The 5554-nt window shown below is 30.4% G+C and overlaps 1 long non-coding RNA gene across 1 annotated transcript; it reads left to right on the top strand.

Moving 5' to 3' along the window:
* The first annotated feature begins 518 nt into the window (after positions 1 to 518).
* On the top strand, positions 519 to 2841 carry LOC145168850 (uncharacterized). The gene is made up of 5 exons (XR_013742133.1): positions 519 to 553; positions 738 to 840; positions 982 to 1622; positions 1718 to 2526; positions 2609 to 2841. It is a non-coding gene; the product is annotated as an uncharacterized LOC145168850 (long non-coding RNA).
* The last annotated feature ends 2713 nt before the right edge of the window (positions 2842 to 5554 follow it).

The raw sequence follows: 5554 nt of genomic DNA, 5'->3' as shown, positions 1-5554 counted from the left end.
CGAGCCTAAATGAGCCTAAACGAGCATATATATATATATATATATATATATATATATATATATATATATATATATATATATATATATATATATATATATATATATATATATATATGTGTGTGTGTGTGTGTGCGTGTGTGTGTATATATATATATATATATATATATATATATATATATATATATATATATATATATATATATATATATATATATATATAAAGAGAGAGAGAGAGAGAGGCTCGTTTAGGCTCGCGGGCTCACTAAATTATTCACGAGCCGAGCTCGAGCTTCATTTTTAGGCTCGAATCGAGCACGACCTCGACCTCGAGCTTCTTCAAAATTAAACGAGCCGAGCTCGAGCTTGGTTTGGTTCGGGCTCGGCTCGACTCGTTTACACCCCAAGAATATAGGTTGTGTATTTTCTATGTACTATAGTTGTAGGGAAGATTTGGAATCTTCTACTTTTCTATGTACTACAGTTGGGTTTAAGAAATTTCGAAAACTTTCTTTTGTGCAAGCAAATTCAACTCTTCACAACGACTCAAAACAAGGTATTCATTTCCATCTTTTTTTTTTAATTTCTTATTTGGTACTAGAAATTGTTGAAATTGTATTTTGATTATCCATGTTTGAATTTTTGTTTTGACAACAATCAAGCATAATTCATGCATTGATTTGAGATTGATCTATCAAAGTTACATTACTTTATTTGATGAAAGAGAGTTATATTTTCAGGTTGTAGACAATAAATACTATAATGTCACTGATCTGATTCAGTAGTTTTTCTAGACACGATTATGGATGAGACAAAAATAGTGATGATTTTACCTTTTGGCAGGTAAGTTCTCTCCAATTTGTCAGAATTAGCAATGAGCTTCATATCGTTCTTTTTTTGTTTTGTAATTTCTACAACCATTTCTTTGTCTTTTAACTTCATATATAATATTTCCTTATCACGTCCTTTTTGGTTGTATGACAGCGCAGAAGCACCTACAGAGAAGAAGAGATTGCCTGAAAAGGCAGCAAAAAAGTCAACGGATGAGAAAGAAAAAGAGTTAAGTATTTCTTTATTAAAAATACAGGTTGGGTTCATTCGTAAAGCCTCCAAACATCCCTCAGATGACAGGTCATAACAAATTAATCCTTTATTTCATTATTTCCATTCATGTATTATAACATTTTGATATGACTTTTTTATGGAATTTTGAGTTTGATGGCTCAGTTTATTAGTGAAGGAAATTGATGTTGGGGAGGGTAAATGCAGGCAGGTGGTTAGTGGTTTAGAAAAGGTTTGCACTCCAGAAGAGTTGACGGTTTGAATTTCCTGCTTTCATGTAAATAAATTAAAATTAACTCTTTTATTTTAATATTTTTATATTTGGATTAGGAATGAAAATTTTAACTGGAAAAGTTTTAATTGCAACATAGGGTAGAATTTATTTCTTATAGCTATTACTTGACATGGATATAAAGCTAAGGGATTTGGATCCAGCACATTATACAATCTGGCTTATTCAATTTTGTCAAGTGCATAAAACAACAAAGGCTTTAAAGCTGTTTGCTATACTTAAGGAATATGTGAAAATAGCATGGCTTAAAGCTCTGAACTTTTTGTTCCAGGTTTCACTTCTTCCTCCGTTGATGCGTGTTTTGGTCTGATAAACAATTTTTTTTTAAATGCTTACTTAGTCATACATGTTTTGTATTCTTTGAAGTCAACAAAGGCAAGGTAGATATGACGGGTGCAGTCTTGACAAGGGTAACTGGATTCGCCAACTTAAGTGATTTAAAAAAAATTTCATTATTTTTATTTACCAATAGTTTTAACAAAAAACATTACAGAGATGCACTTCTATAGACAATATGAAAAAACATGTATTTATAAATTACATATATGGTCCCCGTTGTAGCAAACAATTACATAAATGGTCTCCGTGACAGTTAAATGTTTAAAAAAGTCCTTATGACATTAAATTCTTACATACATGGTCCCTGTGACAGTTTAATATTTCAAAAACCAATTCTGTAATAGTTAATTGTAATAGAGACCATTTATGTATCAATTTACTGTCACATGGACCTTTTTTTTTAATAATTTACAGTCATAGGGACCATTTAGGAAAATGTAAAATGTTACAGTTACCGTTTATGTAACAGTTTGCTACAAAAAGGACCATTTATGTACATACTTATTTTGACATTTTCAGATTGTGATTATTTTACATTTTGATTAGAAGAAGCATGTCTTTGTAAAAGCTGGCACAATCTATGTCTGGACTGAATGAGGTAATCTGATTTCCTCTTGAAGGAGGCTTTGTTTTAATTCCTGTGAATGGGTAGGTTTGGAAACATGCGACATTTATGAGAACTTTAATGCTTTATGTCTGCTTGGATAAATGTTCGGTAAATGACTAGATTATATTTCACAAATTGAATCGAGTTTCACAGATTCGTGGAACTATGGATACTTTGGTTTGAGTATTTGAATATACTTAGAGAGAAACAACAATAGTCTCTCAATAATGTAAGAAAAATGAATCTTTATTGATGCATATAATTAGATCTGAGATTGAATTCTTTTTTGATGTGTTTCAATATGATTACAGGAAGTATTTTAATGAGGAATAACCAAGTAAATAAGAAAAATGAAGAACAAAAAGAGAAACTGGAGTAAAAGGAGAGGAGAAAGACTTAAATTTCAATAAGAAACTTGAGAAGGTAGCAGACATTCAATCTCATACGTTTGATAAATTACATGTAATATAGGTGATAGCAGAAAGACTTTCAGAAAAAGAAGTCGGTGGATAACGTGTTAAATTACAGTAACATCCGAATATATTTCTTTTAAGCTTTTTCTTTTTTCTCATCAACCCATTGTATTTGGGTCATGATCATGTATCATTGAAGTTTATGATTAAAAAAAATTTATAGCTTTAATTGTTTCTTTCAAAGCCAACACCATATTTGATAAATTTGTCACTTTGATGAAAGGGAAAATGACAATATGCTTTAATAGATCATTTTCATGTCGTTTTCTTTGGCGTATCCAACCCCGCAAGGGATTCTTTCCTAGTTTAATTGAAGCTTTGCCGGTATTAATGACAATATTACCGGTCAAGGGAAGCCAAAATAGCGGGAGAAGAAGCACTAGTTGTAGACTAGTAGGGCTGCTCCTATTGAATTTAATACACTTGGGCCAAAGTCTATATGATCATTTATATATCAAACCCTCTAGGCACTAGGAAAAAACAATTGATTATTATTCTTATTATTGCGTTTAGTTTACAAGTTTATATTGGCATCAAAATCAATCAGTTCATTTGAATATTTATATTTTTTAAAATAAAGTTTAGTCTTTAATAATTTTTTTTAAAAGTTGTCAAAATTATATTTTTAAAAGCTTTATTAATTACAATAAATTATCCATGTCAACTTGCCATTGTGATCAAACATATCATTTAGAATAAAATATAAACCACCTATGTGTGATCCAACAAATTTGACTAGACCCGATTGATTTAACCATTTGACCTTTCCAATGCCCTCAATAAAAAAAAAATTCTACATCCACCAGAAAATTATATCCCCAATTATTTTGTGTATTTAATCTTTATGAATGGATGAGTGTGTATATTTAATCTTTTATGTGAGCGTGTCCTTATTCTATTGATATAACCCACCAAGGGTATTTACGATCTAATTTTTTCGGCTTTTAGGTAAAACCGAAGCCAAACCTTTAGTAACAGCTTTTGTTAATCGAAAACCCAAGCCGAACCTTTAAAATTAAAACCGAACCAAATTGAACCGTTACAAACGGTTTGGTTCCGGTTTTGTTTCACGGTTTGGGCTTTTTAGGCTCATTCGAATCGAGCCCATTAGACTAGTTTTGAAAAAAATAATCATATTAAATCTGTGAAAATAATAAAATTTTGCCAAAAATATCATAAAAACTGTTAAATATTGTTCAATACATAAAGCCTAATAAGGTGTCTAAAAATATAACTAACAACATCAAATATTGTTTTATTACATCCAACATTTGTCCAATTCATGCAACCTAAAAGGCTATCCAAAACATTAAATTAATATATAATAAAACTAAATACATACGGTTTGAAAATTTTGAAACCGCAAACCAAACCGTAAAGATAAATACAAACCGCAAAACCAAACTGATCACCAATTTGACCGGTTTTACGGTTAAAAGCCGAACCGGGAACAACGTGTAACTACTAACCAAATCACACACTTATATTATCTTTATTAACTTCATATTACATTTTTTATATTTACATAAGAAAAAGTCATAATACCTTTTTTACCATAAAATAAACCATAATTACAAGATGACCCAAATAGCCATTATTTTCGTCATCTATGAATATGTGTCGTTTGCGAATTTCTTTAAGAAAAAAACGTCGTTTTGCTAAGTTTGATTGCAAAATAATTTGGTTGAGTATATAGATTTTCACAGTTACGGATTACGGAAATATCATTTTTTTTTCCTTGACTTTGAACTATCATAATTTTTTCATACGAAATCTATTTGGAGTGAATATTTTTTCATTGTCCTCGATGTAACAAAAGCTATCAATAAGCATATCACCCTCTAACTTTGGATGACGGAAATGCGTACCTTTTTAGGTCGAAAGTATGCTCTTTGGTGAAAAAAAAGATATAATATCCAACTTTGAACATTCATATTTGTTTTGATACGAAGTCCGTTTGAGGTAAATTTTCTTCTCAATGTTTTCTCTATAAAAATGTCTACCCATGGACATACCATATTTTAAATTTAGATATTGTCAGGACATACGTTTTAGGTCTAAATGAGTCAAATTAACAAGAAAACTCCCTATTGAAATAAAAAGTCATTGGCGAAGTGTCAATTCTTATTAGATGTTTGAATTTCGTAGTCAAAATGTATATTTTTGTAGTTAAATCGACATTAAAACTATATAGTGAAATGACAAGCGATTGATGGAACGACAACTCTTATGAAATGTCTGAATTCGAAGTCAAAGTACACATTTTGTAGTGAATTTGGCATAACTTGTTGGGTAAATGACAAGTCATTGGTGAAAAGAAAAATTGATTATAAATGTTTTTCTCTTTGATTGATCATAAATGAGTTACAAAGAAAAAACTCAAATAATCTAAGACACACACACACACACACACACACATATATATATATATATATATATATATATATATATATATATATATATATATATATATAGAGAGAGAGAGAGAGAGAGAGTGAGAGAGAGAGAGATAGAAAAAAAAGACGATGTAGTCGAAACCAATCATACATTAACACATGGATAAACACACACAAAGAGTTCTAACAACCTGCTCATACCGATGGAATACGAGCATACAAATCTAGAACCGCAAAGGGGGCAGAAACAAACAAAAAAACCCAACATATTTCATGAGAAGGATCACATGTTCATTCGATCTAACGCAACTAAATTATCAAAGGAGGGAGAAACCGAAAACAGACCCTTGCAATCTTTGTTCTTTTCCTTGCCAACTTTGTGGGATCT

This window comes from Lactuca virosa, chromosome 4 (genome assembly GCF_052849685.1).
Source record: "Lactuca virosa cultivar CGN04683 chromosome 4, Lactuca_virosa_CGN04683_v6, whole genome shotgun sequence".
NCBI classification, from domain to species: domain Eukaryota; kingdom Viridiplantae; phylum Streptophyta; class Magnoliopsida; order Asterales; family Asteraceae; genus Lactuca; species Lactuca virosa.
The sequence above is the reverse complement of the archived record's forward strand: the minus strand, read 5'-3'. Positions and strand labels throughout refer to the sequence as shown.